Source organism: Eptesicus fuscus, chromosome 15 (genome assembly GCF_027574615.1).
Source record: "Eptesicus fuscus isolate TK198812 chromosome 15, DD_ASM_mEF_20220401, whole genome shotgun sequence".
Taxonomy (NCBI): domain Eukaryota; kingdom Metazoa; phylum Chordata; class Mammalia; order Chiroptera; family Vespertilionidae; genus Eptesicus; species Eptesicus fuscus.
In genome coordinates, this window is record NC_072487.1 from 15,056,335 (window position 1) to 15,083,729 (window position 27,395).

The 27,395-nt window shown below is 45.0% G+C and overlaps 1 long non-coding RNA gene and 1 other non-coding gene across 2 annotated transcripts; both read left to right on the plus strand.

Annotated features, from left to right (window-relative positions):
• Positions 1–4,330: 4,330 nt before the first annotated feature.
• On the plus strand, positions 4,331–4,404 carry MIR9318A (microRNA mir-9318a). Its single transcript, NR_129073.2, is given in 1 exon segment — positions 4,331–4,404. It is a non-coding gene; the product is annotated as a microRNA mir-9318a (primary transcript).
• A 3,569-nt stretch (positions 4,405–7,973) lies between these two features.
• LOC129151704 (uncharacterized) lies at positions 7,974–26,765 on the plus strand. The gene is made up of 3 exons (XR_008558371.1): positions 7,974–8,094; positions 25,882–25,949; positions 26,691–26,765. It is a non-coding gene; the product is annotated as an uncharacterized LOC129151704 (long non-coding RNA).
• Positions 26,766–27,395: the final 630 nt, after the last annotated feature.

Here is a 27,395-nt window from a genome sequence, read left to right on the forward strand (position 1 = left end):
GGCGGAGGCGGGGCCGGGGGCGAAGGGAAACACGGACGGGCTGGAGGAGAAGGTGGGGCGGGGGACAAGGGCGGAGCGGAGGCGGGGCTGGGGGCGACGGGAAACTCGGGCGGGCGGGAGGAGAAGGTGAGGCGGGCAAACAAGGGAGGAGCGGAGGCGGGGGTAGAGTGCAGCAGGAAATCCTATTGCAGGATTTTTCCTGCAACGGGAAAGCTAGTTTGTAAATAAAGATAGTTATATCTCTTCCCTTCTTAAAAAAGTGTTTAATTTCAACTTTGTGATTTCAGTATGATGAAAACTGTGTAAAAACTTTAGAAAGGTCGCCATTAGAATCTATTTTATAGTACCTTCCAATCCTTCTCACCCCGGTTCACACATGTGTAATATATATATTTCTACTACTTTAGAATGTTAGCTCAGGAATTCACATCCCCAAATTGGTAGAGCTCGGGGATCTAAGCCCAAGTGATTGCCTCCTTTTAGAATGCATTTAATTTCAATGTGAGTATAAATTAATTATCCTCCACCTCCAATTGACACAAGCCAATTTGTACTGAGAGGTAAGAGTGGCAAGGCAAAGGGGTGATCGATAGCCTGTTCTACAGGGCCACAGGAATCTGATCCCCAAGGTGCTCAGAAAGCCAAGGAGGGCAAGAAGTTAATGGGGGCAAGATAGCAAATCTACACTATAATTTAATTTGCAAGTTGAAAAACTGTGACTATTTTGCCAAGAAGTCTTTATCCCATTTTCTTCAATAGCAGAAATCCATGATTATCAGTCTTTCATCCCATTTGAATTAAACACACATACAGAACAGAGAGCTAAAACCCAAGGGAGATTTTATTTAATTTTGACAAATATTTTAGTGGGCTTAATAAAATAAATTATTGTTCCAGAAATGTACTGGTTTTCCATGATAAGAATCAAGAGTTATTTTATTTAAAAATTATCATAACAGAGCCACATCCAGCAATTAGATCAACCTAGACTCAACCAAGGTTCATTCAAATATTTGGAGTAAAGCTTCATGTAATGATTGCCATTCTGAGTGCCAGGGATGCAGAGATACAAGATAAAAGATATACTGTCTAAGCCCTCAATGAGCTCACAGATGTAGAGGGGAAGACAAGTCAAAAATATTAGAAACATACTGTGTACATGTCTAAATAAGAATACTTACAATTCTATTATCGTTTAATTGTAAGAACTAAATGTGATAATCCATATAAATTATTGAGCAAAATTTCTGGGACTTGATAATTTAAATAAACACTAGTACCAGATGATTATGACAACTATGATGGTGATGATGATGATGATGATGATATGATGATGCCACATCCCAGGCACACTGAGGACACACAAGGGAGATTAGAAAAGGGTTTGTAAAAGAAATCTTTCTTATAAGGGGTATAAATCTCAGCTAAATTTTTAAAAAGTGGATAATAAGAGTAACTCAATAAAATAAAGGTTAGAGCCAAAATCGGTTTGGCTCAGTGGATAGAGCGTCGGCCTGCGGACTCAAGGGTCCCGGGTTCGATTCCGGTCAAGGGCACGTACGTTGGTTGCAGGCACATCCCCAGTGGGGGGCATGCAGGAGGCAGCTGGTCGATGTTTCTCTCTCATCAATGTTTCTAACTCTCTATCTCTCTCCTTTCCTCTCTGTAAGAAATCAATAAAATATATTTTTTTTAAAAAAGGTTAGGGAGGAAATAGAAATGTTCTAGACAGATGTCCTAGATAGAAGTTCCAAGGCTTCTCCCTGTCCCCTGAGCAGTTCAGGTACTTTTGAATACTCCCTCCTGAATCTGGGCGCAGCCCTGGACCGCACATCTAGTACCTGAATCCTCTCTGATGTGATGTCCAGGGCAATGCCCAGACACCTTGAGGGACCCTTGTATCTGGACACAGGATCCAATTTACATGAGTCCCCACATTCCCATCCTCTTACATTCTGGTAAGAAACTCTTGCATGATTAATTTATAACATCAAATTGACTAATATCATGTTTTGTTTGGCCTTTTCTATTCATATAAAATCTATTTGTCCTGATATTTGAAAATATATATCTGTCTTTTCCTATTTAAGTAAATGTCATTAAATGTATTCAAGTCTTACCTGTAGTACATACTGCTTTATTCTACTCTTTCGGAATATGTACACTCGAGTATATTGTTAAATAAATTTATGTTCATTTACTCGGGCATCTTTTATTCTTTGTGTGTGCTTATAACATACAAGATATTGTATTCCACGAATTTGTAAAAGGTGTTATATATAAGGGGATAAATATGGTATTTTCCTCCATACAGCTTGAAAACTAAAAGGATATATTAAAAGGATCATTAAATCCACAAATGCTAAATAAGAAATTCTTAAAATCAGTTAGAAGACTGACATCCAAAAACATGTCATCCTCACCCTCTCTCCTGCTCCCCTACCATCAGGGGCTTCTCTCTCTTCCTCCAGAGAGAGCCTGGTAAGTCGCCACCTCCACAATCTATGTTCTCTGTGTTTTGTTTTGTTTTGTTTTGTTTTGTTTTGTTTTGTTTTGAGGGGAGGGGGCGGGTAGCATTTCTAGGCAGACAAGAGACATGTCACTGACCATGGCTGCACCTATCAGCCTCAGACCACATGGACTCCACCTGACTTGACTTTGAAGGAGCTGAGGGCTCACTCCCATATCCCCTCACAGAAGCTGGATGTGCTGGGTCTGTGGACTGAAGACTGGAACGGGGCTGGGGCAGAGGTAACTGCTGAAGGACCTCTGTGATTTGAGCTCTGTGGCCTTCTACAAAGCCCAAAGCCTGATGTTCTGACCTCCTGGCACACTCCATGAAGCCCCTTATAAGGTCCCTTCAGCTCACACAAGCTTAAGTGGGTCCTGCTATTGCAACAGTGGTCCCTGTGACTGGCTGAGCCCCCCCAGACCTGCTCTCCTGCCTGAGAAGAAAGATCTCTGCACCTGGAGGGAGAGGAAACAAGTTAGAATGCCCAGGCTCACACCTACCTGTGTCCTGGATGACAGGGCCCGGCTGCTCAGCTCAGTCGACTTATGGAGCAGGGCGAGGCCGGTGTGGGCTAGGGATGGGGACGCAAGGGGATCATGGGGCAGAGCACAGGCAGGATGGATGGGACCTTCCAGCTGGGCTTGTCACTCCCAGGAATCTTCATCTCCTCCCCTCCTAGCCCTTCCTCCTCCCTCCCTCCCTGAACTCTCAGCCCCATGTCTCAGCACCCCTGCTTTCTCAATTGAGGCTCAAGGTGGGCAAGATGACCTTGGATGTAGGAAACTGCCCCCAGCACCTTAAAATCTTGTTTACATTGGACAAAGAGTCTCCATTTCTAGAGACCTGCCTTAAATAAATAAATATTTAGGCACACAGATGTTCCCTTTAGCACGATGGTGGGAGTGGAAAATCTGAAATGGCCCATATTCCACAGTGAGGGCTGTGGAAATTCTGATGTGGGGACACAGAAAATATCAAAGACACTGACTGGCAGTTTCTGCCCCTAAGGATATGAGGTTTGGGAAGAGCACAAGCCTAAGAATCCTTCTTGTCTAACACACATACACACACACACACACACATGAACACCTGCAGGCTCCCACACATGTAGGCATGAGCACAGAAACAGTTGTACACACATGCACATGCCAACACTACATGCACACATATGAAAAGCATCCCTGTCAGGGCTCCCCTTCCTAGACATCACTTCCAGGAGAAGATAAGAGATTTGTAAGTCCCACCCCGGAGGTGACCATCATGAGTGGCCTGATGGGTATCTCTCAGGCTCTGATTCTCTCATTCTGTCTCATCTCTCTCTAAACAGGCAGACTCATTTTCACTCATGAGTATCTGCCTGTGGAAATCACATGTATGAGGTCTAACAGCTGGGATCCTGGATGTAAACAGTCCATGTATCTCAAGTGAGAGGACCCCTCAGGTCTTTGCTGGCACAGGGAGACCCCTGCACCCACTTTAGCAGCTGCTCAGATTTCCTCGTCCATGTGGACCAGGATTGGCGGATCCCATCCCCTCTCCTTGGACATGCATATTTTTCCCAATTCCTGGCTATTTCATTGGTGCACTAATGTTAGCCTCAGAAAATACATCTTTGAAAACTTATGCAAGAACTTCTGTGGGGTAACCTGCGAGGATGGGCACTGCCAGGTGAAGGGGAGCACCTGTGGAACTTTGGTGGGTCCAGCACACTCTTTTCCCAGAGCGGGGGCCTTACCCCTTCTCTCCAGGGGACCTGCTGGGGCCTCCAGGGCTGGTCGCCACCAGACCAGAAGCCTGCCAGTCTGATGGTGACAGTGCTCACCCCCAGTGTTGACAGTGTGTATGTCCCCATCGGGGAGGTCACGCATCTCTGACATGTACTGGCATGTGCACTGCCTCTCATTGGAAGTACATGTGTTTGCCCTCTGATCCTTTAGAAAACCCCGACTTTCAAGAGTTGTCGGCTCCACAGGGGTGTGAGACCTCTCTCGGGCCATCGGTTGTGAGGATTGCTTCCCAGCTTGGGGTTTGTCTTTTCAGCTTTCTTCACTTTTCTCCTTTTTGGTTTGGGAAGAGCCAGCCATTGCCTCACTGGCTTCTGGCCCTGGGGTCACACTTAGCACAGTGGTCTCTACCCCGAGACGGTGCACACACTTACTAAGGGCTTTTCTCTTACATCTGATCTCTAATCCATCTGGGATTTCCCGTTCAAATAACAAAAATGTTATTTCACATAAGAACAAACAAAAGTATGTGAGCAGACACAAAAAGGCACCTACTATAAGATTCCATTTACAGGAAATGTCCAGAATAGGTAAAGGAGCAGAGACAGAAAGCAGATCAAGGGCTGCGAGGGGCAGGAGGCGTGGGGAGGGAGTACTGTCGGTGCAAGTTGTCCTTGTGGGGTGACAACTCTGCAACTAGATAGTGGTGTGGCTTACCCAGCATCAGGAATGTACTACATGCTCATTGGAATAGCACCATTTAAAATACAAATTACTTTGTTATTACTTAACATGAATCATGCCATTAATAAATGAAGTATAAGAAAAGAAATTTAAGAAATAAAAAAAACCACAGCCAAATAGCATATAAAATAAATAAATGCATCACACCATGAAGACAAGAAATAGGTAACAATTACAAAAAATAAGAGAAAATGGTAAAAGAGTGGGGGTAAAACAAACTCTTCTGGTGGCCTAGAGAACTCAGATTCCAGAAGCAGCTCTGTGTCTGCCCAGGACGCCTCTTCCAGCCAGTCCTCTGTGTCAGGAACCAGGGCAGGGGTGCTGGGGCCTCAGTTGGGTGAGAGGCTGCACAGGCCGGGCCCTGTCCAGGGCTGCAGCTGGAGCTGCTGCTGGTGATGGCACGACCACTGGAGGTGGAATCCCTCCAGGTCTGGAGCGGCGACCAGGTCTGTGCCTGCACGGGGCTGCTCAGGATGTGCAGCAGGAGCAGGCTCTGCCTCCTGGGCTGGTGCTGGAGTTTCAAGAGGAGAAAAGATCACCCACCCACATGCCTGCATTTCCACATGCTCCTCTCCACGACCCTGCCCCAAACACAGAACACAGCCGCAGCCCAGGATGGCCTCCCTGCCGGCAGTCCAGCAGACGGGTGGTCTGAGGCAGGTCCTGGCCCCTGGCCAGCCTCTGGGGGTGCTCCATGTGTGTCCGGCACCGACCCCTCCCCATAAGCTCGCAGCCACCTCCAGCCCACATCCCACCCCCACCTCCCCACCTTCTCACCATTGGGCTCTGCCTCCTTGAGCTCCAGGTCCCCAAGCCGGGTTTGTAGAGCATGGGCATGGTGCTCCAGGATGGAGTTGGACATTGTGAGCTGCCTGTGGAGCCTGGGCGGCTTTGGCGGAGGAGTCTTTTTCTGGCCAACCAGGGGCCCAGGTTCCCCAGACCCCCAGGTGGCCACATTCACTCTGGGCCTGCTCTGGTGCTCAGTGGTGTGGCTCACCGGCCCCTCACTGGTGGACATGGGGTGGGGGTCTTTGTCAACCATCTGCTGCTCCTCCTGGCTTGAGTTCTGCCATGACAGTGACCGGTAGCCTGTCGGAGATACCTCAAGCTGTGCCAGGCCCCAGTTGCTGCTACTTCTGCCCCCTGGACCTTCTGTTCCCGGATCAGGCCCAGCCCTGTGTCTGCACAGACCTCCAACCAGGGCAAATGTGATTCTCCTTCAGGGCTCGGGGTAAACCTCGGGCAGTTTAACATCCACCCAGTCAGGCTTAACCTGGGGTGTGAGATTGACAGACCTGCAAGGCTTTTGACTCCTCCTCTGTCTATTTATTTTTTGGTCCAGGCCCTCCCTATTGTGAGCCCCCTTACACACACACATATACACGGAGGGGACATGGGTCTGCTCAGGTGGGATCAGAGTGGTGGCCTGACCCAAACAAATCCTCCCTGGGCCTCCCTGTGCTACCTCTGGGTCCCGCCTTGAAAAGGGCCAGAGGCATCTGGGCTGATTTGGAACCAGCAGCCACAGCAGGCGACAGCAGGCGACCACAGCGGAACAGGCTGTTACTGCTGGCTCTTTGGCAATCACAGCCTCGGGACTTGGGCATTTAACGGCAGAACCTGTTGTAGGTTGTAGATGAGCTGGGTAGGGGCTGTTTTAGAATGTGGCTGCCTGGATACCAGGGTTCCAAGTTCTGTAGGGCTCCATTGTCAGAAAACAAGGTCACTGACTGGGTTCCCTACCCTGAGCATCTCCTCAGACAAGAGCAGGACCTCACTTGTTCTGCCGCTGGCTTCTAACTCGGCCTGTGGCCCTTTTCAACTCGGGACCGGAGGTACACAGGGAGGCCCAGGGTGGGATTGTTCTGGCCAGGACACCACTCATCGCACCTGAACAGCCCTATGTCCCCTCCCCGTGTGTATGTGGAGGGATGGGGGAGTGTGTAAAGAGATTCACATGGTAAGTGCCTGCCCCCAGCTGGAAGAGGCTGATGGGAGAAGGTTAGAAGCCTTGTGGACCTGTCATGTGCACACCCCAGGTCAAGGATGGCTAGATGGACATGGATATGGAGCGTGAGAGGTGTCCTCTACCTGAGGTCTATCCCGAGCCCTGGAGTGAAGGTCTGTGCAGACACAGGGCTGGGCCTGATCTGAGAGCGGAAGGTCCAGTGGGCAGAAACAGCAGCGACTAGGGCTGGCCAGGGCTTGAGGCCTCCCTGACTGGCTATTGGTCACTGTCATTGCCGAACTCAACCCAAGACATGGAGGAGCAGCAGATGGTCGACAAAGACCCCCACCCCATGTTCACCAGTGAAGGGCTGGCGAGCCACACCACTGAGCACCAGAGCAGGCCCAGAGTGAGTGTGGCCACCTGGCATCTAGGGAACCTGGGCCCCTGGTTGGCTAGACAAAGACTCCTCCCACAAAGCCGCCCAGGCTCCACAGGCAGCTCACAATGTCCAACTCCATCCTGGAGCACCATGCCCACGCTCTACAAACCCGGCCGGAGGACCTGGGGCTCAAGGAGGCAGAGCCCAAGGGTGAGAAGGTGGGGAGGTGGGGGTGGGATGTGGGCTGGAGGTGGCTGCGAGCTTATGGGGAGGGGTCGGTGCCGGACACACATGGAGCACCCCCAGAGGCTGGCCAGGGGCCAGGACCTGCCTCAGACCACCCATCTGCTGGACTGCCGGCAGGGAGGACATCCTGTGGTGGGTCCTGGGCTGCGGCTGTGTTCTGTGTTTGGGGCAGGGTCGTGGAGAGGAGCATGTGGAAATGCAGGCATGTGGGTGGGTGATCTTTTCTCCTCTTGAAACTCCAGCACCAGCCCAGGAGGCAGAGCCTGCTCCTGCTGCACATCCTGAGCAGCCCCGTGCAGGCACAGACCTGGTCGCCGCTCCAGACCTGGAGGGATTCCACCTCCAGTGGTCGTGCCATCACCAGCAGCAGCTCCAGCTGCAGCCCTGGACAGGGCCCGGCCTGTGCAGCCTCTCACCCAACTGAGGCCCTAGCACCCCTGCCTGAAGGCCGCCCCAACCCCCGAACCTGCCCTGGTTCCTGACACAGAGGACTGGCTGGAAGAGGCGTCCTGGGCAGACACAGAGCTGCTTTTGGAATGTGAGTTCTCTAGGCCACCAGAAGAGTTTGTTTTACCCCCACTCTTTTACCATTTTCTCTTATTTTCTGTAATTATTACCTATTTCTTGTCTTCATGGCGTAACGCAATTTATTTATTTTATTATAGTATTACTAGAGGCCCAGGGCACGAAATTCGTGCACGGGGTGGTAGGGGGAGGAGGAGGAGGGGGTTCCCTCAGCCCAGCCTGCACCCTCTCCAATCTGGGACTCCTCAAGGGATGTCTGACTGCCCACCAGGATCGGGCCTAAACGGGCAGTCGGACATCCCTCTCACAATCCAGGACTGCTGGCTCGCAACTGCTTGCCTGCCTGCCTTCCTGATTGCCCCTAACTGCTTCTTCCTGCCAGCCTGATCACCCCCTAAACACTCCCCTGCTAGCCTGATTGATGCCTAACTTCTCCCCTGCCAGCCTGTTTGCCCCTAACTGCCCTCCCCTGAAGGCCTGGTCACCCCTAACTGCCCTCCCCTGCAGGCCTGGTCACCCCTAACTGCCCTCCCCTGCAGGCCTGGTCCCCCCCCAACTGCCCTTTCCTGCAGGCCCAGTCACCCCCAACTTCCCTCCTCTGCTGGCCTGGTCACCCCTAACTGCACTCCCCTACAGGTTTGATTGCCCCCAACTGCCCTCCCTTGCAGGCCTGATCATTCCCAACTGCGCTCCCCTGCTGGCCTGATCGCCCACAACTGCCCTCCCTTGCAGGCCTGGTCCCTCCCAACTGGCCTCCTCTGCTGGCCATCTTGTGGTGGCCATCTTTTGTCCACATGGGGGCAGAATCTTTGACCACATGGGGGCAGCCACCTTGTGTGTTGGAGTGATGGTCAATCTGCATATTACTCTTTTATTAGATAGGATAGAGGCCTGGTGCATGGGTTGGGGCCAGCTGGTTTGCCCTGAAGGGTGTCCCAGATCAGGGTGTGGGTTCCTTTGGGGCATGGTTTGCAGGCCAGCCACGCCCCTCAGCGACCCAGGTGGAATCCCTGGTATCTGGGATTTATTTATCTTCTACAATTGAAACTTTGTAGCCTGGAGCAGAGCCAAGCCTCCTGCTCGCTCCGTGGCGGCAGCCATTTCTGTTGGGATTTATTTATCTTCTAAATTGAAACTCTGTAGCCTTAAGCAGAGGCCAAGACAGGCCAGGGCTGCAGAAGCTTGGCTTCCTAAATCACCGGGGGCAAACCTAGCCACCTGCTCTCTCCAGCTCCATGGCTGCCGCCATTTTTGTTGGGATTTATTTATCTTCTATAATTGAAATTTTGTAGCTTTGTGTGGAGGCCTGGGCCTGCCAGGGTGTGTGGAAAGCTTGGCTTCCTCCATCGCCGGGGAAACCCAAGCCTCCCTCCTGCTCGCTCCATGGCCGTAGCCATCTTGGTTGGGGTTAATTTGCATACTCGCTCCTGATTGGCTGGTGGGCATGGCTTGTGGGTGTAGCAGAGTGATGGTTAATTTGCATATTGCCCTTTTATTAGATAGGATTTGTCATTCTAGGGGTTAATTTCTTTTTTATACTTAGTTTATTATTGGCACGATTTATGTTAAAAAATAAAGTGTGTGTTTATATTCTAAATTGTGTCATTCCTGAGCATGAAGCACATTCCTGATGCTGTGCAACCAACACCACTCTCTAGTTGCAGAACCCTCACCCGCAAAAGGAAACCCTGGACTGGCTGGTGTTCTCAGTGGTTGAGCATCGACACATGAACCAGGAGATCACAGTTTGATTCCTGGTCAGGGCACAAGCCCAATAGGAGACATGCAGGAAGCAGCCAATTTATGTTACTCTCTCATCAATGTTTCTAACTCTCTATCCCTCTCCCTTCCTCTGTCTCTAAAATAATAAATAAAAACAGTTTTTAAAAATAAAAAGGAAACTCTGCACCAACAGTACTCCCTCCCCGCTCCTCCTGCCCCTGGCAGCCCCTAGCCTGCTTTCTGTGTCTGCTCCGGTACAGATTCTGGGCATTTCCTCTAAATGAAGCTTAAAATTGGTGTCTTTTTGTGTCTGGTCACATACTTTTGTTTGTTCTTATATGAAATAGCATTTTTGTTATTTGAACGGGAAATCCCAGATGGATTAGAGATCAGATGTAAGAGAAAAGCCCTTTAGTAAGTGTGTGCACCATCTCGGGGTAGAGACCACTGTGCTAAGTGTGACCCCACGGCCAGAAGGCAATGGAGGGCTCTTCCCAAACCAAAAAGGAGAAAAATGAAGAAAGCTGAAAAGTCAAACCCCAAGCTGGGAAGTATTCTTCCCAACCGATGGCCAGAGAGAGATCTCACATCCCTGACAACTCTTCAAAGTCAGTGTTTTCTAAAGGATCAGAGGGCAAACACATGTACTTCCAACGAGAGACAGTGCACACGCCAGTACATGTCAGTGATACCCGACCTCCCCGATGGGGACACACAGACTGTCAACACTGTGGGGAGGGCCCTGTCCCCATCAGGCCGGCAGCTTCTGGTCTGGTGGTGCCCAGCCCTGGGGACAAAGTGAGGCAGCAGAGGCCCCAGCAGGTCCCCTGGAGAGAAGGGGAAAGGCCCCTCCTCTGGGAGGACAGTGTGCAGGGCCCATCGACGTCCCACAGGTGCACCTCTTCACCTGGCAGTGCTCATCCTTGGAGTTTCCAAATATTTATCATGTATTCAGTAGGTGTCAAGTATTGTGCTAGTTGTTGTGGATATATAATAATGAAAAATGCTATCTTAACTTCATGGATCTTAAGTCCAGGAAAGGAGAAAATATTAAAATCATAATGGTAGTATTACAAATAAATTTTTAAGTTATAACTGCAATGCAAGACGGCTCTAACACTGTCTAATCATGGGATCTTGTCTTGATAGGACATCAGGAAAAATCTCTACTAATGAAGCATTCTTAAATCTAAGACATAAAAAATGGGAGTTCTTTCAGGCAAATGAAATAACATTAGTGAAGGTCCACAGAATATAAGATACTTTGTATTTGCAAAAAAATTAAAGAAGCTGAAGCTCAGTGAGCAGCAAAGAAGGAGGGGTACAGGTAGAAAGATAGCCAGTGCCCAAATCATTCAGGGCTTTATAGATCGCATTAGAAATGTTGTATTACAGCCTAAAAGTTATACAAAGATTTTGAAGGTATAAGACAGACCTGAAATTGAAAACATCACTCTGCTACCAGATGCCAAGAACAATTACAAGCTGTGATAAATAAAATATGAGTGTGTGGTGTGTGGTTTTTTCTGAATATGCAAGTAGCCCAATAAAACAAAATTGAGTCCAGAATCTATACTAATAAAAGGGTAATATGCTAATTAGAGCAAGAGACTTTCCGGATGTCCTTCCAGACAAAACCATGGTGGTGGGGCCGAGGCAGAGGAGGTTAGGGGTGATCAGGCCAGGAGGGGAGGGCAGTTGGGGGTGATCAGGTTGGTGCGAGGGGCAGTTGGGGGTGAGCAGGCCGGCAGGGGTGCCAGTTGGGGGCGAGCAGGCTGGCAGTGGGGGCAGTTGGGGGTGATCAGACTGGTGTTGGGGGGGGCAGTTGGGGGCAATTAGGCCGGCAGGGGGGGGGCAGTTGGGGGCGAGCAGGCCAGCGGGGGGAGGGGCAGTTGGGGGCAAGCAGGCCGGCAGGGGAGGCAGTTGGGGACAAGCAGGCTGGCGTGGGGGGGAGGGGGCAGTTGGGAGTGATCAGGCCGGCAAGGGGGGCAGTTGGGCGCGAGAAGGCCAGCAGCGAGGGCAGTTGGGGGTGAGCAGGCCGGCAGGCAGAGTGTTTAGGGGTGATCAGGCAGGCAGGCAGGTGAGTGGTTAGAGCCGGTGGTCCCGGATTGTGAGAGGGATGTCTGACTGCAGGTTTAGGCCCGATCCCTGTAAACCGGCAGTAGGATATCCTTCGAGGGGTCCCAAATTGGAGAGGGTGCAGGCCGGGCTGAAGGACAACCCCTCCCCACAACCCGTGCATGAATTTCATGCACCAGGCCACTAGTAATTCTTATAATTATGGAAATTTGGAGAATGCTGAAAGATAGAATTTCAAATACAAGAATAAAGGACAGATTGCTGATTAAGTGTGTTGGAATGATTGACCTTGCAGCTGGGGAAAAGTTATGATCTACCTCTGTGTATTGACTATACAGCTGCTATAAAAAATAGATCCTAAAATCTCTGGTTTAAATCTACAGAAAGAAGTTAATTTCTTGCTCACATACAGTCTAAAATTGATGGGTGGCTCTCCTCTAAGTGGTGATTCTTGGATTTAGACATTTCCCAAAATGACTTCGCCGTCTTCAACGCAAGTCCTCCAAGGTCATTTTGGAAGAGGATCTCTCTTGTAAGTTTGTTGTACGTCAAGACTCTTAGTGATGGTCATCACTTCTACTCTCATTCTAGTGGCTGCAATTCAGTCATATGGCCTTGCACAGCTGCACAGGAGGCTGGGAAATAGAATCTAACTATCTAAATGGAAAGATGATATAGGTGTTGGCATAGCCAGAAATATGAGCATAACTTACATCTTATGCAAAATTAAAATGTGTAAGTATTAAAATCCTATCTAATAAAAGAGTAATATGCAAATTAACCATCACTCCACTACACCCACAAGCCACACCCACCAGCCAATCAGGAGTAAATATGCAAATAAACCCAACCAAGATGGCTACAGCCACAGAGAGCAGGAGGGAGGCTTGGGTTTCCCCGGCAATGGAGGAAGCCAAGCTTTCCACCTGCCCTTGCCGGCCTAGGCCTCCACTCAAGGCTACAAAGTTTCAATTATAGAAGATACATAAATCCAAACAGAAATGGCGGTGGCCACAAAGCTGGAAAGAGCAGGAGGCTAGGGTTGCCCTTGGCAATGGAGGAAGCCAAGCTTTACACACACCCTGGCTGGCCCAGGCCTCGGCTTAAGGCTACAAAGTTTCAATTATAGAAGACACATAAGTCCAAACAGAAATGGCTGCCGCCATGGAGCAAGCAGAAGACTTGGCTCCACACCAGGCTACAAAGTTTCAATTGTAGAAGATAAATAAACCCCAGATACTAGGGCCTCCGCTTGGGTATCTGGGGGCATGGCCAGCCTGCAAACCACCACAGGCCCCTTGCCCAGGCTGCCCCACACCCCAAGGAAGACCCCACCCTGATCCAGGACACCCTTTAGGGCAAACCAGCTAGTCCCCACCCATGCACCAGGCCTCTATCCTATCTAATAAAAGAGTAATATGCAGATTGACCATCACTCCAACACACAAGATGGCTTCCCCCATGTGGTCAAAAATCCTGCCCCAATGTGGACACAAGATGGCCACCACAAGATGGCCAGCAGGGGAAGGCAGTTGGGAGGGACCAGGCCTGCAAGGGAGGGCAGTTGTGGGCGATCAAGCCTGCAGGGGAGGGCAGTTAGGGGTGACCAAGCTGGCAGAGGAGGGAAGTTGGGGGCGACCAGGCCTGCAGGAAAGGGCAGTTGGGAGGGACCCAGGCCTGCAGGGGAGAGCATTTGGGGGGGACCAGGCCTGCAGGGGAGGGCAGTTAGGGGCAAACAGGCTGGCAGGGGAGCAGTTAGGCATCAATCAGGTTGGCAGGGGAGTGGTAGGGGGTGATCAGGCTGGCAGGCAGAAGCAGTTAGGGGCAATCAGGAAGGCAGGCAGGCAAGCAGTTGGGAGCCAGCAGTTCTGGATTGTGAGAGGGATGTCCGACTGCCCGTTTAGGCCCAATCCCCCGGGGATCGGGCCTAAACGGGCAGTCGAACATCCCTTGAGGGGTCCCAGTATGGAGAGGGTACAGGCTGGGCTGAGGGACACCCTCCATGCACGAATTTCGTGCACCGGGCCTCTAATATAAAAGTGCCAGAAGATATTTTAAAAGAATATATTTCTTGCCTTGATCTGGTAAAGACCTTCTTACGCAAGAAATGTAATGCAGAAACCACCAAGGAAAAGAATAAAAGATTTGCCTGCATCAAAATTTCACATTTTTCTGTCACAAAAGACAGATCTAAAAAATAAGTGGTACCCTTAGAAGAAATATCTGCAAAACATATAAACAGACAAAAATATAATAGCACTACTGGATAAAGAGACTGTACAAATCCTTAAGAAAAAATAAACCTTACAAAAATCAACAAGAAAAATAGAGCAAACCTACTAAATCAAGGAACATGTGAAAATATATTCAAGCTCACCATTTCAGGAACAACAACAGCAAAAGAATAATAATATGATGATGATGATGATTTACCATTTTATCCAATCAAATAAACTAAAACATGGTTATTAAATAAGCACCATGAACCATGGTTATTAAATAAGCACCACTGAATTCTTGGTGGAAATACAAGCTGGTGCAGTTTTGGGAAGGGAAACTCTGGACTATATGTAAATATTCAAATTGACTTAACAAATCCACTTCCAGGATCCATCCTACAGAAATACACATGTGCTCAAAGATACAGATTAGATAGATGGGTGGCAGGTAGGGAAGGAGAGAGAGAGGACAGGACAATAGGAGACTAAGCAAGGAGACTATGGATATGGGTGCTCAATGCAGCACTGTTGGTAATGGAGAAAATTATAAATAGCCTATGTAGATAATAGTTAAAGGAATTATGATACATTCATACTAGAATGAGAGGTAGCTGCTAAAATGAATAGGGTAGACTGAAATATGTCCATGAGAGTATGCATAAGCCATGCAAGTTACATAACAATGAAGCTAATCAGGAAGAGGTAGGATGAGTAGAGATGTAAATGCACAGGAAAAGCTCTCTGAGAATTAACATCAAACATGCAGAGAGAGGTATGAATAGGAGTTGGGAATAGGGAGGAAAACAAAGAACATAGAGTGGATATTTGCTTTTTATATATTCTAAATTGTTTTTGTCTTTTAAAGTATATGTGTTTCTCTGAAGTTAAAATAAAAATTTATTGTAGCTGGAAAAAATGCTAATAAGGATTAATAACTGACTGCTCTGATGGGAGAGCCTTCTGATAGGTGAAATCTACACACTTGTCATCACCATATTTCTACATCATGGCTACTGCACACTTCAGGTAAGAATTCTAACCTTACTTGAGCATAGGGCCCTTGGATGCTTGCCAACTTCCCACCCATTCCACAAACGCCCAGTACCAGCATCTCATCTGTGTTTGCATAGGGCTATGAAATTAGAGCACTTTACATTGTATTAAAATCATTTGTCAACCCACCACTGAACTTACCCATCTAAGTCCTCGGTGCTCATTAAAGAGGATATTAATGAGAAATTTTCTGCACAGATGCAACTGAGAACAAATTGCAGTGAAGGGAAGTCATCTCCGACTTTCGCCCTCTCTTCACCTGGTAAATGGTGTGGGAAAGGGAACCATTTCCATAATTCATAGGCATCCTGTGATGTGCAAGGTTATTTTTGAATTTGTTTCTCCTGTAAGAAAAGACTTCCTTCCTAAAATTAGATTGTGAATCTACTTCCAAAGCCACTAATCAAACAGAAGTTGAAGCTACTTAAATAAGGAAGAGAGAATTTTAGAGCTCTACAATCATTAGAAATAGGTCACCAAGAGCTTCAATAAAACTTCAGAAAAGGTTCTAATAAAAAAAGGTATTCTCATTAAGAAGCTGTAAAGTAATCCTGCTATCAAACAGAAAAAATTACATATGCAAAAGCAGCGAAATATAGACTATAAAGTCATTTAATGAAGCAGAAATTTGTATCTATGCCATATCTAATGCACTTCTTGAAAAACCTTGGCATATTCACTAATTATAAACCATATATTCTACACAGTTATTATGAGTATTATCCAGCAATAGAAGATTTAAAGTTGGTTGTCTCCTGCACCATAGTTAGCAATGAAATACTGGCACATATATGATCTGCTTAAATAGAAGAGAAAATAGGAAGGAATTGACTAAGTAGCCCTTTAATTATGCAGAGTTTCCATAATTCTGACACTGAATTCCATGACACCCACAGATTTCCCTATAATCTAGTTGTAAATAGTAATTACAATGTCCATAGTAGAAAATGCTGTATTTTAGGTGGCAAAACAGTCTCTATTATTTTCCCCTGTAGTAAGTTATTTAATAACTGTCTAAAACTTTCCCAGCAGGGTGATTTTTATATTATTTAAAAGCTATATTTTTCTTTATTTTTATGAAAAGTGTAACAATAATTTGTTCAGCCATTTTCAAATTTAAAAGACAATGGAGCCAAAACCGGTTTGGCTCAGTGGATAGAGCGTCGGCCTGTGGACTCAAGGGTCCCGGGTTCGATTCCGGTCAAGGGCATGTACCTTGGTTGCGGGCACATCCCCAGTGGGGGGTGTGCAGGAGGCAGCTGATCGATGGTTCTCTTCTCATCGATGTTTCTGACTCTCTATCCCTTTCTCTTCCTCTCTGTATAAAATCAATAAAATATATATTTTTTAAAAAGACAATGGAGAAGGAAATTTGCCACTGAACTTTAAGACATTATATTTAGCAGGTCCTCAGTGCATTGCATAATCAGTTCAAGACAATGGATTAACAATCAAAGGAAGCTCAGACACTGACCTACATTAGAGAAACCCTATTCACACATCCAAGAATTCCTCGTCCCCAGAGGACTGAAAACCTACCAGGTAACCTGCTAGCTAAGCAGCACACATCCCAATATTATGGGGCTAGGGACCAGGAAAAAGTCATAATGATATGCACTACATTAAAGGTGAGAAAAACAGTAAGTCCTACATAACCCAGCCTTCGTTTTCAGATGTAGACAATAGTGCTGCAAGGCAGCAATCACTTAACAAGTTATCATACAGGTTTAAATCCACATCAGGAAACACATTTGATGAGGCATTGTTTTCATTCTCAGGATGTTTAACACACAAGTTGCCAAAATTAATTGAGCTACATCAGAAGCAGAATAACTTCAAATATCTTGAGCTTTACAACCAAAACTGGCTCCTCCTCCTGTGTTTCCTATCTCAGTGAATAGACCCTCTATCTACTCAATTGGTTGCTCAAGCCAGAAAATCTTTTTAAATTTTTAATTTAAAAATTTAAAAAGATTGATATTGAGAGAGAGACAGAGAGACAGACAGAGAGAGAGAGAGAGAGAGAGATTTGCTGTTTCACTTATTTACACATTCCTTGGTTGCCTCTTGTATGTGCCCTGACTGGGGATCAAACCATATCCAGACAACTCTCTAACCAACTGAGCAAACAAGCTAGGGCCTAAACATTATCTCTATAGTTTCCGCTTTCATTTTAAACATCCAATCACTAGTCTTTCAGATTTCCTCATTCATTCATTTCTCTTCTTCCCCACTGCTACCACCATAGTTCAGACCACCAATGTCACTTCCCTGGACTTAGAGATGAATATAGGAAAGAACTCATGAGTCTTAGGTCCCCTACTATAGCCTTGTATCTAATTTTGGCTTCTAATTTTTCTGTTATTTTTCTTAAAAAGTATCCCAAAATATATAACCTGTGTACCCTACCTAAAACTGTATCTTCTGCTGTCTAAATTACTACAAAAGCCCCCATGACCTTCCAGCTTCCAGGCTGGTCCCATTCCAATCTCCACTCAGCACTGAGATGAAATGCTCTTCCTAAAACACAAGTACGGCCTTGCTCTCCCATTGCTGAACAACCTCCAATCGTGCCATGTTTTTCTTATGATTTAGTCTCAACTCCTTATCATGACTTAAATTTTATGTCGACACAAATGTTATGATCTACACACAACTTCTCCAGCTACTCTACAGCCCTTACACTATGTTCTCTGGTCATACTGGTACTTCCGATCCTCTCTTCTGGAGAGAGCAGAAACAAGGGTGTGTTTCCTGTTAAATCAGCAGCACTTAGCACTACTGTGTCACTTAGTAGGCATTTCATAAATATTAAATAAAGGAAGACATGAATGAAAAATGATGCACTCTGCATCCCGGGGGCAAATTCAGGCATAGTGATCCAAAACCCATGAGGGATGGATCTAACAGGAAAAGCATGAACTGATTCCTGGAAATAAACTGCAGTTGAATTCCCATATTTGTGAGCAATTACACTGGAAAAAAAATTGTGTTGAATCATCTCCTGGGGGAACAGTCATTAAATCCGACTCTAAATTTCTCTCTCCCTTACAAATCTGCATTTCTTCCCAATTTCCTATTGCTGTGAATGTAATACCTGATACACCGTATTTTTCCTAGCTGACAATACTCTTCCTACCAAACAATGAGAATATTACAAACAGTGCTGAATCTAGGCCCTGAAAACAGATGACCTTTTCCTTTTCCAAAGCTACTATTTTTTATATATTTATTTTATTTTATTTTAGTCTTTCACCAAAATGTAATGCTTGGGCAAACTTCAAAGTTTTTCCTCATCCATATTTCCTCCAAATAGATTCTTACTTTCTATAGATTCATACTTATTCAGATTACAACTCATGATGCTATAAGCCTTTCAATAACTGATTACAAAGCACCACCAACTTTTTTATATTCACTCAATTATGAAACATTCATTGAATACTTTATGTGCTAGGTAGTGTACTACAAGGTACATAAAAAAATTTTTATTGCTCTACTAGTTTTTCTCATGTAGAGATAGCTATATATATAAAAGCCTAAGCGACCGGCCGACTTGCTGACCATTCCACCGGCCGACCGTTAGCTATGATGCACAGTGACCACCAGGGGCAGACGCTCAATGCAGGAGCTGTCGTGCTGTGGAGACTTGGCAGCTGTGGTTCTCAGGTGATGCACCTGGAACCAGAGAGAAGGGATCCTGATTCTGGGGTGTGTCACCCAAGAACCACCCTCTTGCAATCATGGATACCTGGGGATGTCAGAGAGCTGGTTTTGGCCCAATCCCCACAGGCCAAGCCGAGGGACCCCACGGGTGCACCAGGCCTCTAGTAATTTAATAATGTTTTATACTGCCCAGTAATTCTGAGATGCTTTTATATGGTTCCTGCATATTTTGTTGGTAAATGTTCCAAATATGCAAATATTATAGATGTATAGATTGAGATGGACTTAAATATTAGGATTGGATTCAGGTAGGTAAATAGGTAGATAATTAAATATTATATCCATACACATTTCTATTAAAATCATGTACATAAATTAGATTAAATAACTTACAACACACTTTTTTTTTAAATCCTCACCTGAGGGTATTTTTTCCCATTGATTTCCAGAGAGTGGAAGGGAGGGAGAAGATACAGAGAGAGAGAAAGAGAGAAACATTGACATTAGAGAGACACATCGATTGGCTGCCTCCTGCACATGCCCCTATGGTGCTGGGGAACCTGCTACTGAGGTACGAGCCTTTGATTGGGAATCAAATGCTTGACCCCTCAGTATGCATGCCAAGGTTCTAACCACTTAGCAGACTGACCAGGGCACAACACACTTTTTAACCATTGAATCAATGTAGTTTTTAATAGCTCATGGGGTAAGCCTTTCATCCATTACCTGTTGTGTCAATATTTTCTTTCTTTTTTTTTTTTTTTTTACTATTTGTTGAATTTATTCATGTGACATTATTTAATAAAATTATATAGGTTTCAAGTGTACTATTCTGTAATACATCATCTGTATATTGTATTGTGTGTTCACCACCCCAAGTCAAGTCTCCTTCCATCACCACCTATCCCCCCTTTTACCCACTCTACCTCCCCGCATCCCTCTGGTAAGCACCATACTGTTGTCTGTCTGTATTGATCCCTTCACCTTTCTCACCCAACCCACCAGCCTCTTCCACACTGACAGCTGTCAGTTTGTTCTATGCATCTAGGAGTCTGTTTCTATTTTGCTAGTTTATTTTGTTCATTAGATTTAAGTGAAATCATATTTTTCATTTAAGTGAAATCATTCATTTAAGTGAAATCATATTTTTCTTTCTCTGACTGGCTTATTTTACTTAGTATAGTAGTATAATACTTCCCAGGTCCATCCATACTGTCCCATAAGATGAGATGTCCTTTTTACGGCCAAGTGGTATTCCTTGTGTAACTGTACCACTGCTTTTTTATCCACTCATCTCCTAATGGGCACTTGGGCAGCTTCCAAATTGGCTATTGTAAATAACACTGCAATGAGCATGGGGGTACATATATTCTTTTAAATTAGGGTTTCTGGATTCTTTGGATATATTCCCAGAAGTAAAATTGCTGGGTCATAAGGCAGTTTCATTTTTAATTTTTTGAGGTAACTCCATACTGCTTTCAACAGTGGGTGAATCAACTGTGCATAGCAACCAACTGTGCACAAGGGTTCCCTTTTCACCGTATTCTCACCAAAATTTGTTGTTTGTTGATTTATTGATGATAGACATTCTGACAGATGTGAGGTGATATTTAATTATGGTTTTAATTTGCATCTCTCTTATGATTTGTGACATTGAGCATCTTTTCATATGTTTATTGGCCATCTTACTGTTCTCTTTGGAGAAGTAGCTATTCAGGTCCTTGCCCATTTTTTAATTGGATAGTTTCTTTTTTTGATGTTGAGTTGTTCTGTATTTTAGTTGTAATTCCTGTTTGGTCCTGGGAGAAGGTAAGTGTAATATCCACCTACTCCACTTCTATCTTATCAATATTTTCTTAGTTCTTGCTTTTGTCCCTCTTCTTGGTGAATTTTAATATGATTTAATCAAGTTTAAAAAAGGTATTGAGGTTCTAAAGAGGAATTAGATCTGCCCCACTAATTAATTCGTGAAGGGTCTTATGAATTACTATGTAAGTAATTCATAAGACCCTTAATAATAATGATCAGGGACATTCTGTGCTTGACCATGCTTGTTCTTAGTGTATTTAAATCTCCATATACCAAAAATTTTTAACATGAACAATCCATACATTTGATCATTGCTGAGGCAAAAAACAAGAAAAAGGGAAAAAAATCACACTATGTTAACATAATGCACATTTAATTTTATATCACAACATCAAAACCTGTACCAGATACGCAATGGTGTCGAAGATCTAATACTATTCATTGGCTGGAAGAAGCCATACTTACACAGAATTCAATGAAAGGACGAGCTTTCCATCTGGCATTCTTTTAGTAAAAGAGAGATTGCCTATGAGCACTTCATTTCCAATCCCAATACAGGTGGTCTACTTCCTCAATACCAGACTAGAACATATTTTAAGGTCCTAGATGCAATGGTGTTTTAACTCTAAGAAGTTATATCGGAAGATGATAAATCAAACCAGTGAGATTAAGCACAGGCAGATAAGAATAAAAATTGCCTGTTCTGCCTTCACAGACTCGTGATTTTGAATCTATGCCAAGCGAGAAAGAGTAGCACATTGCCTGTGAGGACTTGGGGAGCAGAGGTCTTCTCTTTATTCTATCACAAATTTATACCCAGAACGTGGCCTCATAGGGTTGGGGCCCAAGGGGTGGGGGTGTTTCAGAACATCCTCGCCATAATTTTTAGACCCTAAGTAGTATTTTTTGAATATTCAAAATGAAAATACTGTAGGCCATGCTTACCTTTTGATTGGTACACATATTCTATCCGTTAAGAATCTCTTTAGAGCCAGGATCCCTGTCTGACTTAGCTTTTTACCAGCAGCATTTAACATTGACCAATCTTGAATACATTAAAGTAATGAAAAAATGGTATTGTTCCTAGAAATGAAAGTAATAAGCAAATGCATGAATGTGTGTGTGAATATATATATATTCCTATGTTTTTATTATACCCAAATATAAAGATACATATGACCAGTGTGAGTTTATGCTCTGGAAAGTGTGAAAATAATTGGTTTGGAATTAGCAAAGTTACTGACATTTTAAAAGGCCAATGCTAGAGAAAAAGCACATTATGTTTTTTACAAGTTGCAAGGTGAGCTCTAACAATTATGTCTATGAACATACCCTCACAACTCTAGAAGTCAGAAGTTTTTTAAAACTAGTTGGGAAGCACTAGTTGACCTTTCCCTGTCTTCCTTAGAGTGCACCTTTATTAAGGCGCCCTTCACAAACTGCAAACTGCACCGAGATATGAAAACAGGCTCTCCTAAAGAGAGAGAAAGGGACGTAAGTCATGATGGATCCAGCCTCTGGCAGACGCCCTTATACCTTGTTCTTTGGATGGCTCATCCTTTTTGTCAACTCTAGAAAGCAAAGTGTGTGTGTGTGTGTGTGTGTGTGTGTGTGTGTGTGTATCTTTGTATTTTTGAACTACAACTTAAAAATGCCACTGTTCAGGGAAACACAAAAATGTTAACATTAAAATGACTATAGCAGGGGCCCAGGAGATGGCAGAAATGACAATATGGCCTCTGAGAAATGTGTGCAAGGCGTCAGTGCAAGCTCCCATTTGTGCATTCTCTAATACATTTTCATTGATGAACCAAAGGTTTTATTCAGAACAATGTTTCATTTGGAAAGTGAAGCAGTAGCACCAAAAAAAAAAAAAAAACTAAGAAAAACAAAATCTAAAGGATGCCTATCTCATGATGGAACACCTGCCAATGAGATCGCCTTTGTCGTGACTGCATTTTTAACCAGCCATGGAAAAGCTCTTCTCTCAACAAAGGATGCAACAAGCACTGCGTAGCCTGCTCTTCTGCAAAGCCCAGCATCATGGTGTTTTCACAACACCTACAAAGTCCTGTTATAAATTACAGGAAATCGCCTGCTTTCTTTCCTTTTTGCTCACCATCGCACAGAAGAGATCATTGCTGATTAAGTTCAGGTACTGAGAGTGATATGGGCTCAAGAGTGAATGATCAGAGAACAGTAGGAGGGATTTTGAAAAGAAGAATCTGCATCTCTGTGAATACATCTTTTATAACTGCTCTGTTCTCTTCGAGGGTATTGTAGAATATTTTTGTCCTAATCTCCTTAAGAAGCAAGAGTACTAAAATGTTATTTAAGAAACTCAATCCTATGTCTCAAATAAACTGAAGAGATACAGAGTGTAAGTTAGGGAAAATGTGGTACTGTATAGAAAGCACGAATGTATACAGAGAGAGTCATATCTTCTTCAGGCCATAGTCTCATTTGTTTTCCATTACGGAGAGAGGGCAGGGAATCAAAAAAGGACAGAAAAATGTACTAGACTCCTAGTACGTCATATGTAAAAGTCCATTCCAGGAGGACATAGTGGTAAATATGAAAATAAAAACAACATTTCTAGAAGATATGCAAGTGAAAATCTTCTAGATGATTTTGTGGTTAAGAAATATTTCCTGAATAGAGAACAAAAGGCACTAACCAAAGATAAGAAATTAAGAAAATTGGGCTACTTTAAATCGAGAACTTCTTTTTATTAAATGATATTATTAAGGAAGTGAAAAGTTAAGCCAAAGACTAGGAGATAATACTTGCAAAAAATATAATTAACTACAGGCTATTATAGAGTATACATAAAGAAATCCAAAATAAGAAAAGGCCAGAACTCAATCGAAAAAATGAACAAGAGACTGTAGACAAGAGTTTTATGAAAGAGGATATCCAAATGTCCAGCAAACACAGGCAAGGGGCTCAACCATATTAGTAGTCAAGGAAAGGCAAACACAGACCTCTACAAACTCATCACAATTCAAATGACCAAAAATACTAAGGGTTGGCTAGGCTGAAGAGCAACAAGTAGTCACATACTACTGGCAGAAATGGAAAACCATTTGGATACTGCTTGGCATTGTCTAGAGTCTAGACAGATTAAAGACAACAGATCTAGTGACCCAGCAACTCCACATGTGCACATATTAATCAAAAGACACATGCAAGAACATTCATAGCGACATTATCTGTAATTGCTGAAAAGTGATGACAATCCAAATGCCCATTGACTGTAAAATAAATAAAATGACACACTTATATAATGAAACACACTACAGCCTTTAAAATGAACAAACTACTCCCACATGCAATTACAACAATGAATCTTACAAACATAATTTAGCAAAAGAAGCCAGGCACAGAAGAATACATTATATATAACTTCATTTACACAAAGCTAAAGACAAACAGAAGTAAGCATAACCAATGCATGGTGTTAGAAGTCACCACAGTCGTTACTTCTGGAGGAGGGAGAGTCAGTGATGACGAGGGCGGGGGTGTGGCTGCGAGGGTGCGGGCAGTGTTCTACTTCTTGAGTAGGGAGGTAGTTTCACACGTGAGTTCATTTTGAGACAATTAATTCAGCTGAACACTATTTCTGCACTTTTCTGTGTGTATTATACTTCAATTCAGAGAGTTTCTCCTTTCTTTTAAAAGTGGTCAGATGCAGTCTTTCTTTGCAGAAATGAAAATCAAGCTGTTAATATACTTGATTCCGCCCTGGCCAGTGTTGCTCAATGGTTACAGCATCAGCCTGCAGATCGAGGGTTGTGGGTTCAATTCCAGATCAAGGGCACAAAGCCAGTTGCAGGTTCATTCCCAGAACCAGGGTGCATGTGGGAGGCAACTAATTGATGTCTCTCTCTTCCCCTCCCTCCCATTCTCTCTAAAAATAAACCCATGGAAAAAATATCCTCAGGAGAGGATTAACAACAACAATAACAAAAATACTTAATTCCTATCAAATACCAAACATTTATCAAAATGATCTAATCTTCTGTAAAATGTAAGTCTGTACAATTTTTTTTTTAAATTGAGATCAACCTGTTTTAAAGATGAACAAAGAGGTTGAGTGATCTGTCCAAAATGTAAAGGTCAGTATATCCCAAGGCTGGAATATGAGCACCATGCCCAGGACTATTGATATCCTATCCTATATAATAAAGAGGTAATATGCAAATTGACCCTCACGTCACAAGTTTGCCGCCCCCATGTTGTCACAAGATGGCCACCCCCACATCATCACAAGATAGCTGCCCCCACATTGTCACAAGATGGCCTGCAGGGAAGGGCAGTTGGGGGCAACCAGGCCAGCAGGGGAGCAGTTAGGGGGTGATCAGGCTGGCAGGCACAGTGGTTAGGCACAATCAGGCAGCCAGGCAGGCAAGTGGTTAGAAGCCAGCAGTCCTGGATTGTGAGAGGGATGTCTGACTGCCGGTTTAGGCCCGAACCCTAAACCAGCAGTCGGACATGCCCCAAGGGGTCCCAGATTAGAGAGGGACACCGGGCGTCTAGTATAATAAAAGGGTAATATGCAAATTGACCCTAATGGCGGAACAACCAGTTGCTTTGATGCACACTGACCACCAGGGGGCAGATGCTCAACACAGGAGCTGTCCCCTGGTGGTCAGTGCACTCCCACAGGGCTGATGGCTGTGAGCACAGCAACAGTGGCGGGAGTCTCTCCTGCCTCCTCGGCAGTGCTAAGGATGTCCGACAGCGGCTTAGGCCCAATCCCCCGGGGAGTGGGCCTAAGCTGGCAGGTGGACATCCCCCGAGGGGTCCCAGACTGCAAGAAGGCACAGGCTGGGCTGAGGGACCCCATTCCCCCTGAGTGCACAAATTTTTGTGCACTGGGCCTCTAGTCATTACATAATTGCTTTGAAGTTTGAAGTGTAGTGTTTTGCTGCACATCTTCAATCCACCCACAAATGGTGTTTAATAGGATAGATATGCTAATCTCCATTGTGCTGGCAAGAAATGATGTGTGCTGAAGGCCTGCTGGTGAAAAGATCCCTCCTGAAAAGCCATCAGGCATCCAATATCCCTACAGGCTACCGCTCAGGGCATCCACTTGCAAAGGTCTCTGGGCTTTGAATACCATGACCTGTGGCCTGACTTCTTCTATATTTTAGTGGCTAAAGGCATGGGTTTAGAACTTAGAACCGACAAGAGTCCCAGCTCTGTCAGTATTTCACTTCTCTGAGTCTCTGTTCCCATAGCTATAGATCATGGACAAGAGTCACACCTGCCTTCCAGAGCTGAGATGAGCAATAATCCGTTTTCCTGACATCAGGTAAGTCAAGAGACAAGTAAACAATGTCCTTGGTACTGTTTTGGTTGTTGTTGTTCTAATGCCAGGTGAGTATTTGACTCAAAGATACACGAAGACCAGTGGCCTCGGAGGTGGGCCTGGCATGAGGAACCAAGCAACAAGGCCTCTCTCCTGCAGAGCGCCAGGTGGGCCCAGCTACACACTCTCTGTGTGTGAATGCAAGGTGTGGAGAGGGTGGGAAGCCAGTTAGGTGGAAGTTTAAAATCCTTATTAAGGAGGAAGAATCCATAAAGGGATAGAAACTAAGTAGGCAAAGACCATGAAGGACAGAAATGAGCAGAGAAAACTTTGTTGACCAGGCCAACACAGAAACTGAGAGATGATTAAGGTAACAGGGATGACAGAGCACGAAAGTGATGAGCACGGGACACCATTTCTGAGGGAAAAGTTCACAGGCTGACCGTAATTCAGCACTGCTGTGTGGAGAGCGCAGCACTGAGGGAGCGGTTCCCTGGGAGGCCTCCTCTGCCCACACAGGAGCTGAGTACCTCTCCACACCCGAAAGCTCTTCAGCACCTGAACTACCAATTAGGAGAGAAAGTGTCTGTCTTAGAGCCAAGTAAACCAGAATTAGCTTAAGCAGAAGGACAAAGGTCCAAGTTTATACCAAAAAAGGGGGCACTTTTAGTGTTACTTATAAACTTCTTAAACTTGTCAATCAGAGACTGACTGTTCAATGAAAAATTATTTCTAATTCTAAAGAATAATTTGTAGGATTGTCCTAGCTGTCCATATAGAGTAAACTTCTGGACCTGGTCCACACAGCCATCACCTGAGGCATTGCTTGTCAGTATCCAAATGGAAAACACAACCTCGGATGAAAAAAAATAGTCTTCAAAGTCTACACAAAGGTAAGCTGATCTGAAATGTGACAGTAAGTATCCCACATACAGAAAGATCTAGACTTAGACCAAAGGTTTGTATTGAAGTACAACAATACTACCATATTAATTATTTCTGTTTTGGTGATGAGAAAAACACATGAAAGAATAGAGGTAAACAGTTTTATAAGTAATAATAAAAGAAAAAAAAAAAAAAACACCCAGAAATTCTAAAAGACATTACTACCAGATAATATAATACTTGACTCTTAGAGGCTAAAGTTTTGAAAGATACACAGCTATTCCCTTGGGCTATATTTAAAATAATACTTAGCCCTAACCGGTTTGACTCAGTGGATAGAGCATCGGCCTGCTGAATGAAGAATCCTGGGCTTCGGGCCCGGGTGAGGCCGCACGCGCCCGGGTCTGGGTGAGGCCGCGCGCCCCTGGGTCTGGGTGTAGCTGGATCCCGGGTCCGGGTGAGGCCGTGTGCCCCTGGATCTGGGTGAGGCTGGGTCCCAGGTCCGGATGAGGCCGCGCGCCCCCAGGTCCGGGCGAGGCCGCGCGCCCCTGGGTCCGGGTGAAG